A 12,765-nucleotide genomic window follows, 5' to 3' on the forward strand; every position below is an offset into this window, starting at 1 on the left:
CAGCTACTCGGGAGGCTGAGGCAGGAGAATGGCCTGAACCCGGGAGGCGGAGCTTGCAGTGAGCCGAGATCTCGTCACTGCACTCCAGCCTGAGCGACAAAGCGAGACTGATCAGCTACAATCATAAATATATAAATAACAATAAAAAGGAAATCTTTTATTATGACATACTGTTTGTTTTTCAGATTTTAAAAAAGACATCCAACTCATAATCACAACAGATTAGAAAGTAGAGATAAGCAAGAGGAAAACTATATAGAAATGAACCAAATTCTGCTTATCTCTGACAAACACACTTAAAGCCTCCCTACACGTTTCCTCAGGTTCCTGTTTTAATGTTGCATGTGTGTACTTTTGAGCCTCTCAAATAGATTGTAAGCCATTTGAGACACCAAAAATCTCACATAGTACTTTATCTTTTAAATAACCATCACAGCCTTAGTACATCACTATTACATCACTAGTATACTACCAGTACATCACTAGTACATCTCACTGTTTGGAAGAAAAATGACAATAATACTATAGTTGTTGAAATTAATACATTGAAATTTGCATTTTGAAATGTTCCTACATAGAAAAAATTCTGTCTCTGTGTATTTTGAGATCATAAACTAGTAAGCTTCTCACATATTACAATTCATATACAACATCAATTACAGTGATTTTTTTTTCAGGCATATATGATCTTTATTTGACTTGCCCATACTTCTTAGTGCTGTAGTTATGAGGTATGCTCATGTCATTTATAGAAGACTATTGGCCATCTTCATCCTCTTTTTTAGGGATCACTCCTTCCCCGCAAGGCCTGTGTGCAAGCAGTGTAGAAGGGGAAGTGAGCACAAAAATGAGAGGTAGAAAATATAGGCCGGGCGCGGTGGTTCATGCCTGTAATCCCAGCACTAAGGGAGGCCGAGGTGGGCAGATCACAAGGTCAGGAGTTTGAGACCAGCCTGACCAACATGGTGAGACTCCGTCTCTACTAAAAATACAAAAATTATCTGGGCGTGGTGGCACGCGCCTGTAATCCCAGCTACTCAGGAGACTGAGGCAGGAGAATCACTTGAACCTGGGAGGCAGAGGTTGCAGTAAGCCGAGATCGTGCCACTGCACTACAGCCTGGGTGACAGAGCGAGACTCCGTCTCAAAAAAAAAAAAAAAGGGAGAAAGGAAATAGAAATAGATACACATAAGAAAGGAAGAGGAGGAAAGGAAGAAATAAACAGGGGGTCTCAAATTTTCAAAACAAAGGAATAAACAAGGGTTCTCAAATCAAATATTTATTTTAGTATTTTAATATTTTAAAATGTTAATATTTATTCAAGTCACCTGGGATATTTGTTTAAAGAGCAGATGTCCAGGTAGAGCCTACAGATAACTCAATAGGTTTCAGCAGATCCAGGAATTTGGGTGTGTCTTCCCTTTAAGAAACACTGGACTAAGGAGAGCACAAAATTAGAAGGCACACGGTAGGGCCTGGAGGCATGCCAGTAACAACTGACACAGGGGCAGCTTCTGCCACAAGATGCTAACCCTAGGTATTTGCAGATCCTCTGAAAGATACTAGTGAATGTCTACTCAACTACATACTACGCACTACATTCTAGTGTATGAAGAAGATTCAAAATCTTCTTCAGGGTTATTCATATGTAAAACAATACTCTGATCAATTATAGTCACCTGAGTCATGAAATGACCTCACAGTGGAGGAAATAAGAAAGGGGCTTCTAAAATGTATCATTAGCACATTCTTTTTTTTGTTTTTTTTTTTTGTTTTTTTTGAGATGGAGTCTCCCTCTGTTGCCCAGGCTTGAGTGCGGTGGCGCGATCTTGGCTCACTGCAACCTCCACCTCCTGGGTTCAAGCGATTCTCCTACCTCAGCCTCCCCGAGTAGCTGGGACTATAGGCACGCACCACCAGGCCCAGCTAATTTTTTTCTTTTTGTATTTTTAGTAGAGACGAGGGTTCACCATGTTGGCCAGGCTGATCTCGAACTCTTGATCTCAGGTAATCCGCCCGCCTCGGCCTCCCAAAGTGCTGGGATTACAGGCATGAGCCACTGGACCCAGCCAGCACATTCTTAAATGTAGTTCAATAACCCACTTTGGAAAAAAGTGAATTTTTCCCACACAAGGGATCTAATTTGTTTCACTTACCACAGGGTGACCTGGCTAAGGGAACACTGTCCACTTTTTGCAAATCATGTCTTGGGATGAGGACACTGGCCTTCCTGCACTGTGGAATTCCAAAGGAGTTTCAGCATACTGAGAGGCAACACATACACAAGCTGTGTGCTACAAGAAGTTTGTGGCACAGCTCATTTTTGTAAGTGGACTCAGGACTACTGAAAGAAATCATGGAGTAGGGCTAAAATCAGAAAGGGAAGAGAAAAGAAGTGTCAGGCTGTATGTCTTAACAGGCCCAGGGGAAGGATCTGTATCCTAAAATGACAATAATCAAGGAAGGTCCCAATATGACCAAAGTAAACCTTTGTGTTCACTTAGTATCTCTCTTCTGAATTCCAGAGCACTGTAGGTTTCAATTTCATATATATATTTGAAATATATACACATATATACATACACACACACGTATGTAAAGATTTCGCTCACTTCAAGACTCCAAAGCTAAATTATTCCTAGGTCTCTCCAGATGACTCCTTTGTGGAAAGGGGATGTCGGGTATTCTAAGTGAATTTGAGTAGAGATACAGTGTCTACTTTGCCTTTCCTTAGTTTCTTCACAGAAGCAATTGTCTTTAAGTCTCAAATTACGTGCAGAAATGCACCTGTGGGGAAGAAGGTGGGTTCTTGCCAGTGTATTTGCTTTAGTGAACATCTCCATTCAGGTTTATTGGTGGTTACAGTTACAGTACTTTCAAGTACAAGGGTGTGTAAAGGGTTAAGGTCTGTAAAATGATTGCTGGACAGTAGCCAAGAAACTGTGAAAAGCCATAACTCCTGGGAATCAGCAGGGAGGAGAAGATCTAGTAGTGGGTGCTGCGGAGCATCGACGTCAGGGTTCAAGGTGAGCCAGTGGGAGGAAGATCCGTGCGGGAGGGAGGGTTGGAGGAAGCTGAGGTATCGACATGCATTTACAGCTTCGCTCATACCAGGTTAAGAAGTGCCTTTTCCAGAAACTCAGTAAAGCAACAGGACGTATTCAGGAGCTGTTTCGACCTGCCCACACCCTACCCTGACTTTCCCAGAAAACAGGCAAGCAAGCAAGGGGCAAATGTCACGGCCAAGCCTCCCGCCTACGGCTTCCAGCCTCCTCAGATCCCAGCACACAGCCCCGCCGGACTTCCCCCGGAGCGGTCTCCAAGAGTGGGCACTGCGTGATCTGATTCACTCCAAATCTGGCTGTCCCCCGGGAGTGGGGTTTGGCCGCAGGGGCTCCCCGGCAGCGCCAGGCAGAGGCTGAGCAGCAGCAGCCGCCTGCACGCAGAGTTAGGAGCCAGCCTCCGCCGCCGCCTCCTCCTGCCGGATCAGAGTAGGCAGCACAGCCAGTCCCTATCGCTGTCACGCAGCCAGCAGCGGGCCGCCGCCCCCCCGCGCGGCCCCGGCCCTCACACTGTTATTTGCGTGACTGACCCGAGCCGCGCGGGAGGGGAAGGCTGGCCCGGAGAGGAGCTGGTGGAGAGGGGGAGGCCGGGCCCGCCCGCTCCTTCCCCTCTGGCCGGCGGCGGAAGCCATCTCCTCCCCATTGGCCACACGCTCGCGTCCATCACTCCCGCGAGGCGCTCGGATTGGCAGAAGGCGCACTTCTGGAGCGAGGAGGGCCGAGTGACTCCGCGGGTCTCCGGCGCCTCCTCCTTCCCTCCACCCTAACACTTGAACGTCCACCCACCTCTCCCCACCCCCCACTCCACTGCCCCCGCCCCGCTCGCGGCAGTGTCCTTAGAAGACTCATTGGGCCAGGGGTGCAGCCAGCCGCTTAACGAGCCGCGCCGCCATAGGTCGAGGCCCACGCCCGTCGGAACGATGGGCCTCACCATTGGGTAGCTCCGCTCCGCTCCGCCCCCTCAGCGCCTCACCCTCTCGTCGCCGCCTCTTAGCCCAGCTCTTTCTCGGCCCCCTTACCCCGCCCGTCCCCGCCGCATCACCCCTGTCCAGCTGGGCGGGGATTGCTGTACGACTCTGTAAAGTCTGTGAGTCACTGCACAACCCATCAATCCAATTAAATGTCTTGAGCGAGCCGAGCAGGCGGTGCTGCTGCCCGCCGCCGCTCGCCCCGCCGCGGCCGCCCCTGCTCCTGCTTGCAGCGCCCCTCTGATCCATGGCTGGCTGTCTGTACTTGTTACGGTGTAACATCCTCCTCCTCCTTCTCCTCCTCCTCCTCGGGAGCCGCTGCAACTTCCCCTCAGCCAGCCTCCTCCTCTGCCTGGGGACTGCAAAGGCATGGGATAGACCCAGAGCCGCTTCCCTCTGTCTCCCCTCCAGCCCTCGCTCAATTTTCCCCCCTTTAAATTAAAGTCTGTTCCTCGCTCCTCGTCGTTTTAGAGATTTATTGGTTGGTCTATTATTTCCCCTGATTTTATTTTCCCTCTCTGGGGCAGAGATCGTAGGGGCCGGTGGGTTTATTTTAGGGAGGGGGCGCTCCATCACCCCACCCCTCCGTTTCTCCTTCTCCCTTTTCGGCCGTGACTTGATTTCCCCGCTCCTCTGCGCTCCCACCCCTCGAACTCACCGTCCTGTACTCGAGTGACGCACAGAACACCCCCCGCCCACAGCCCAGACGCCCCCTCCCTCGCTGCCACCCCGACCCGTCTCGGAGCTGGACTGGGTGCCGACTTCTTCGCAGAAGGGTGAGTGCTGTGCTGGGTTGGGTGGGGAGGATCTGAAAAAATTTGGTGGCCGGTCCGCTGTTGGGGAGGGCAGGGATCAGGTTGTGGGCTGCAGGTTCCCGGTCCGGCGTGGATTTAAGGTGGCGACTCCCTCCTTTCCTCCCTCCCTCGCTCCCGCTTCCCCCGCCCCTCAGCTCCTTATTCACCAGCCTTGCTATATGTCTAGGTATTGCCAGACTTCCACCATCGGGGCATTATAACGCTTATAAAACATTTGGTAATGGCATGCTTTCTATCTTTAGGATGCTTAGAGAGCAGTGATAGCCACCAATGTGATCTGATAGATTCTATCACCTGCAAAAAGTGTAAAAGGGACGATGCGTACGTTTTCTTCTAATTCAAAGTTAAACTTTTATTCAATAAAGGCAAGGCAGAAAGGTATTTTTAATTTTAATGCGTGGCGATAGGGCAGCGATAAAGCAGAGAAAGACAGATTGTCTAGTGGCATTGCTTAGTGTTTTTATTTGAAAATAGTTTTATGGGTTCCCTATTGAAAAAATATCAAGTCCGTATCAAAGGTTATGAAGTCTTTGAACCTGTTGGAGGAAAGCAAGGTAAGATGGAAATCCAGCTTGACACTTCATCTTTAGCTCACCTCTGTTACAGGGAGGCATTACAACACAGAGTTTTAAATTTCTCAGTCACTGGACACAATGGAGCATGTTAAGGATATGAGAGAAATATGGATTATTTCTCTTTTGATATCCATCTTTTGTGTACTTCATTGCTTGTTCAGCAATGTCATACTACAGAATTTTGTAAAATTTTGATTTGGTTTCTTGGTTGTCCATAGCTCAGAAGTACAAATACCTGTCTATATATGCTTTATGAGGATGTTGCCATATGCATCTTTCATATTTTGTTTGAAATAAAAGTAAAAATTATGAGAAATAGTTGCTCAGAGTTGGCTTCTGAGGTTGCTTTTTAGAATTCAGCTGTTTTAAAATGGTATTACTCTTTTTGAGTCAAGTTCTGGGCTAGTTGTCCACAAGATTCAAATGAGGCCAAACCAAACATGTTTTGAAACATTAAAGTACAGGAAAGGCCTCTTAATAGTTCATTCTCTCCTTCTCTTTCAGAGTAACCAGAATAAGTTGTTACTAAATTTAATTTTAAAGAATAGACTGTTCCTGTACCGAAATCTGCCAAGTTGCTACAGAAATATTTCTTTTTAAAGAGCAGAAATGTGTTTATGATCAGCCCAAAGTAGTAAAGATGAAAAGTGACTTAAATGTAAATGCTGTCTTAAAGAAATGCTTGTCATAAGCCCCAAAACCTTCCAGAGTGTTTCAGGAAGACTTACACAAAACCTTTTTGAATTGTTTAGTAAATTTTATCATGTGACCTTTTTTATGAGTGTTAAGACTAAATTATTGAAAGACCTCATAGCACAAGGGAGCCATGCTGCCAGAGTTTCAATCTTACCACCATCCCTCACTGGCTGTGTGACCTTGGGGACGTTTCTAACCTGGCTTTTGTGGGTTTTGTCCTGTAGATGGAAAGAATGACTTCTCAAGGGGTTGTTGTAAGGTTGCATGAGAGTACATGTCACAGAGCACTCCAGGTTAGCTACCCCATCATCACCAGCAGTCTTAGAGAGGTGTCTAGTGTAGTGGTTAAGAGTAGGACCTCACGCTGGTTCATGCCTGTAATCCTAGCACTTTGGGAGGCTGAGGTGGGAGGATGGCTTGAGCTCAGGAATTTGAGACCAACCTGGTCAAGATGGTGAGATCCGGTCTCTACAAAATAATTAAAAAAAAAAAAAAAAAAAAAGAGTGGGGCTTCCAGAACCAGATTCCGTAAGTTTAAACCCCAGCTTTTCCTCATTATCTTTGTGACCTTGGCCAAGTTAGCCTCAGTTTCCTCATCTGTAAAATGGAAATAATAGCACCTACTTCATAGGGTTATTGTGATCGCACAGAATGAGTTAATATATGCAAAGATCTTGAGTAGTCTTTGGTGCATCTTTGCAAGTTTAACTCTTATGTGCTTTGCATATCTTGAAATATGAATATGTTTTTTAGACAATTTTTTGTAAAGATAAAATTATTGTTATCAATAAAATAATCAAAATTTTTATCAATATGCCTAATGTTTTATGGGATTTATACTTTTAATCTAGAGTTTGTATGACTCTTTAAGAAATAGAGCTACTGGACCAGGCAGAGTGGCTCATGCCTGTAATCCCAGCACTTAGGGAGGCTGAGGTGGACTTTGAGCCCAGGACTTTGAGACCAGCCTGGGCAACACAGCAAAACCCCGTCTCTACAAAAAATACAAAAATCAGCTGAATGTGGTGGCACATGATTGTAGTCCCAGCTACTGAGCCCTGGAGGTGGAGGCTGCAGTGAGCTGTGATTACGCCACTGCATGCACTCCAGCTTGGGCAACAGAGACCCTGTTTTTTTTTCTTTTTCTTTTTCTTTTTTTCTTTTTTTTTTTTTTTGGAGACAGAGTCTCTCTCTGTCGCCCAGGCTGGAGTGCAATGGTGCAGACTTGGCTCATTGCAACCTCTGCCTCCCAGATTCAAGCAATTCTTCTGCCTCAGCCTCCCGAGTAGCTGGGATTACAGGTGTGCGGCACCACGCCCAGCTAATTTTTGTATTTTTAGTAGAGACACAGTTTCACCATGTTGGCCAGGCTGGTCTTGAACTCCTGACCTCAAGTGATCCACCCCTCTTGGCCTCCCAAAGTGCTGGGATTACAGGCATGAGCCACTGTGCTTGGTAAGACCCTGTTTCAAAAAAAAAAAAAAGAAATTTAGCTATTGAATGAATTGAGTTGATCCCCTTTCATTTAAACTTGCATAATAGAATGTACATACCTCTATTAAAGTGTAATACATATCACACATTTGCTGTTATCTGTGGTTTTCCCTCCTGTTAAACAAAGCTCTTTGAGGGTAAGAATAGTATTTCATTTATAATTTAATCTCCAGTGCCCAGTACCTTGTATTTAAAGAAGCTTAATTAATGCATGTGAAATTAATTAAATAATGCTACTCTCATGTTTATAGTAGTTGAGTGACATTGTAAGTGATACTTATACAAATATAAGTAATACTATTATTTGTATTATTGAATTGAATTTTCACTTTCTCAATTATTTTTGCAAATAGAGAATAAATGAGAGGAATTACAGTATAATTTACTCTTCATTATGGAACTATTTTTTATTTTCAAGGTTAAACAGGAAATAGTCTGAAAAGTATGCCTGTCATATCCTTCTTTGATACCTGACATGTCCAGTTTTTAATCATAAAATCTGACTCCCACACTTTCTGTCATTAAGTTGGATGTTGTTAATAATTAATATGAATTATGTGAATTAGATTTGGAATGTCCCAAAAATGATGATATGATGTTATTATCTGTTACAGATTAATAATAATAATGTATCAGCCTAATCCTGTGAAATTTAAAATGGCATCATTTCCTTAGGGACCACATCCTTATTCTCTTTCCATTCAAGAGTGAAACTTTCTCTTGAGCAGTCTTAATAAATAATTAGCTATTGAAATAGCTGCACTAAATAGTGTGGCAGGAATCATAAAGGAAGCATATGTAATTAGTAAATAAAACACACTTTAAACTTTACCATACGCTTAATATGGTTACTCAATTGGGGAATATATTTTTCAAAATAAGCAAAGTTCATGGGGCCTACCGCCTGCCTCGTTTATAGAATCATTCTATTTTACTTGTCAATAAAATCCAGTCTAATTACTGAGCCCTCTGAAGTTATAAAAAGCCAGAGTTATCTTTCATTAGAGATCCTTGGTAATAAAATCTGAATACTAATCTACTCAGAATTGTTACAGTGTTCCATCACATTGTTAAAACTTTTCAAACACATATATGAAATATCTATTACAATGTGGGCAATTTTGTGTATATAAATCTTCGTTTAACCAAATCATCAGTTACCCAGTTCAGTTTAATATATTACATTTTCATTGGCTAAAACAATTAATTTAGAAAACTTGCCCTTTTTTGTTTTGATACATTTAAAGCAGCTAATCTACAGTGAAACTTTAAAAAATAATAATTTATAAGCACTTAGAACCTATGCTTAAGTGTTTGGTATGCAAGATCGAAAGTCTATTTTTCACTTGACACATTTTAGCATGCCATTTATTCTATAGGTCACACCTCTTTCTTTCTTTCAGCTTTTTTTTTTTGCGAGGACATTTGGGTATTTATTAGTGTTTTACAGACATATACAATTTCCGCAGGTTTTTTTTTTAAACAATGTTTGTTGTGTACAATTATTTGGAAAGAAGAGCAAGGAAGGGTAGAAATAACCTTTGAGGCTTGCGATTTCTATCCTTGTCTTCTAACATTAGGAACATGGATAACTATCTATACACTTTGTCAGTAATCAAAAGGAGAAGAAAATAACGTATGCATTATCTTATGGCATAAACTCAGAATTAAGGTCCATGAAGTTCTATACTGAGTGATGCTACTGATTGGCATGTGACCTTGAGCATTACACTTAACCTTTACCACTCTCCATGAGTGAAGGCAGTTACCCTCTGCTCACTCACAGAGGAAGTTGTAGGGGTCAGTTGTAAGTGCTTTTTAAAAGCATTTGAGAAGGACACAATGCAAGCAAATACAAAGTAAACATTAGCATTTATAAATGAATATTTGTTCATCATTATTTAAAAATTGTGACCTTTCAGATTTTTTACCTAATGGGCATTTTTCCTTTTAATTTTATATGTGAAGAGACTTCTTACTAGTATGTTCACAAAAATATATATATGGTACCTTTTAAAGAAGCAATGAACTTTGGTTTAGCTGAACGGGGTTTTAAATGTTGTAACACTGAGATTTTGGTACATCCTGGGTTATAACAGATGTTGATATTTTTGAGAACAAACTTCAGGTATCTTGAGAGTTAATACATTTTATTAAGTTAAAGTTTATAAAACTTATATTTGCATTGCAGGAAAACATGTTCAGACTTAGATTCCATTAGCAGTGTATTTAAATAGAAAAATTAATCATATTATTTACTTTTAAATTTCAAAAGGATTACTTGGCTATAGGACCCATCTTGTTTTATTTTATATTTTTATTTTTTTGAGAAGAATGGAATCCCTGGAAAGGACCCTTCTTTATACTAACTTTTTTTTTTTTTTTTTTACCTTGAATGCAGTGAAATATGCATTATTTCAAAATATAGTGGCTTGGAGGATTTAATTTATTTCAGCTAATTTTGTATTTAGGAAAGCTAGGGAAGGCCCGTGTGGAAAGGCTGCATTTTAAGAAACTGTGTCCCTAGTGATGAGTTAGGAATTATTAAAATTTAAAAGTCAATGTATATAATTAGCATTATATACATTCCTTTGAATTCAGTTTTATGTCTCTGTGATTATTAGCAGAATTGTCACAACCTCATGATGTTACTCACTTTTTTAAGCGAAAATGAAATTCTAGTTTACTCAGAATAACAACTATTAAAACAAATAAGGCATGTAAAGAAATATTTCTTCTAACTGACTTTAAGAAGAGTGAATAGTGATCCTCAAATGTGAGGTTTCTAAGCAGAAAGTAACTTTAAAAAACATATTGTCCTTACTGTTCAGTAGCCAACCCACTGAAACTTAGAATGATCAGTTTTCTTTTTGAATTTAAAGTTCACATTGATGTTTATAATGTGTCGTGTGTTGGTATGTATAACTCTTTGGTATTGAATATTTACCTTTAACATATTAAATAAAATGGTCAAACTAGTCTACCTTTTATTTAAATTTCATCTGTTTTTCACACCCTTCTTTTTATTCTTACGTTGTATTTCAGTTTTCTTAATATTTCCACGTTTGTCTTTTCTTTTTATGCAGCATCTTCATTTTACTCTGTCCTGTCTGCCTCCCAAGAATCATAGGAATTCTTTTTCCTTGATCATAGCAGGTTTTTTTTTTTGTTAGCTCCCTTTGCATTTGCCTCTATATAAGGTATGGAGTAGGAGTTTTTATTTATTTCAGTCTGCTTTATGAGACTGATGGAAAGACCTTCTCTATAGAACATTTGTTTTGCCTTGTTTCGGAAGATGAGCTCTCCAATCATCTTATCTACACAAACTTAAGGGACCACGTCGTAAACCTAAGACCAAGTTATAGCTTGTGTGAGGTGGTAACAAGGGAAAACTGTAACATATTTATTATTTACTGATTTTCTATTAATCTATTTTATGTGGAGGAGCCCACAGATTTTTTTCTTTTCACATTATCTTGAAATGTTTCATCCAAGCTTTTTTTTTTTCATCCCGTGTCTGGTTCCCTGGTGAGCTTTGGAGTTGGTTTCTGCCATGATCATCGCCACCTGACCATGAGGAGGGTGGCTTGCCCGAGAACATCACATTAGCCGGGATGAGCAGCTCCTTTTGTTTTGTTTTGTTTTGCTGTTGGCTCCTTAAAGCCAGGCAGAACATCAGACCATGTCCACTGTGACATTTTCCAAGGTTCACCGTTGTGGAATGATTAATGGTCGTTGGTGAAGTAACCATCAGCTTCATTGTCTTCTATGGCTTCAACTCAAATGAAATGTATCCCTTTGAGTTAACTTTAGTTTTGATTTTAAGGGTTCTTTTTATCCAGAAAATCAGAGTATAAAAAAATGTATTTTTAAACATGAAAGATTTACATAAAAATCCTGTAAGTAAGAGTTTTCGTACGGACCAAACTTCATTGATCTGGAGAAAATATTTAATAGTTTCTCAAAATATCTGACATATTTAGACATCAGTAGTAGAAAAGCTTTAAATTTGATTAAACAAAAATAAATCCTCCTTTTGATTTAAAAAGCAAAGTCTATTTTTACTTTTTAAACAATTTGAATGCAAAATTAGATAAACCGAGTTTTGGAGTTGATTAAATAAGATATTTCCCAGAAATGGTACTTTATAAAATCTATGCCTCATGGAAGAAGTTTGATCTTTTTTATACCTATACGTCCCATTTTGGGCTTCTGTTCATTTACTCATTCAGTTAATTCAACAGATATTTATTGGGCACTTACTATGGGTCAGCTACTCTTATTAAACACGTATGATATAGCGGGGAAGAAGAGGGATGAATACGCTTGCCTTTATGGAAATTCCAAACTATTTTGGGGGTATTTACAGCTTGTTATCTACTATTTGGAGTAGTTATAATGAAACATTGTACAATAATGACCTGAAAAAAATAAGGATTCTTTACATGGATTTTATGCCTGCTGACTTGGTATAAAAGGAATCCTAAATCTTAAAACAAAATTTCATTTAAATGGACGATTTTTATTTGAATTTGAGTTGAAATATTAAAAACAATAATGTCAATAGTTTCCAACGGAAATCATGAATCATCCTCATTTCTGAACCCTGGAAAACCTTACAGTGGACAGAGTCTGAAATTTCTCCTAGGTTTTCTTTATACTTTTAAGTTGTTTTATCCTATTGCTTTGTTTTCTTTGTAATAGAGCCTGAGAAAAAGGGTAACACTGAAAATTACACAATGGAAATGGAGTCGTCTCTGCTATATTGCACAATTGGCAAGAAAATCTTAAGTTTTCTTTGTCTAGTATACATTAAGAACTAATTTTTTGTTTCTATGATTGTACTATGTAATTTCCTAAAGAAACAAATAAATAAAACGCTTAGGGTTCATTTCCACCTCAAATATTAAAGTAGATATACCTAAGTATCTATGCAGTACAAGTAGCATTAATACAGTATAACATATAATGATTTTCATTAATTGTTTCATTTTTATTAATATTTAATACATGTCCCAAGTGCTTGAGGCTATCAGAGACTAATAATATAAGACATGGCATCTGCCTATAATGGTATTCACAGTCCAGTTAGAGACAAAAGAGCTCCATATGAAAATTAAATCATTTATATTAGGCAATATGTAATTTAGCTTA

General features: G+C 40.2%; 1 protein-coding gene across 1 annotated transcript in view; it reads left to right on the forward strand.

Moving 5' to 3' along the window:
* The first annotated feature begins 619 nt into the window (after positions 1-619).
* Positions 620-12,765, forward strand: part of SERTAD2 (SERTA domain containing 2) — a 122,520-nt gene continuing 110,374 nt past the window's right edge. The window contains exon 1 of the mRNA XM_003830898.5: positions 620-4,807. The gene's annotated coding sequence lies outside the window, so the exon portion shown is untranslated. The remainder of the gene's footprint in view (positions 4,808-12,765) is intronic.

The sequence above is a fragment of the Pan paniscus genome, chromosome 12 (genome assembly GCF_029289425.2).
Source record: "Pan paniscus chromosome 12, NHGRI_mPanPan1-v2.0_pri, whole genome shotgun sequence".
In the NCBI taxonomy this organism is placed as follows: Eukaryota; Metazoa; Chordata; class Mammalia; order Primates; family Hominidae; genus Pan; species Pan paniscus.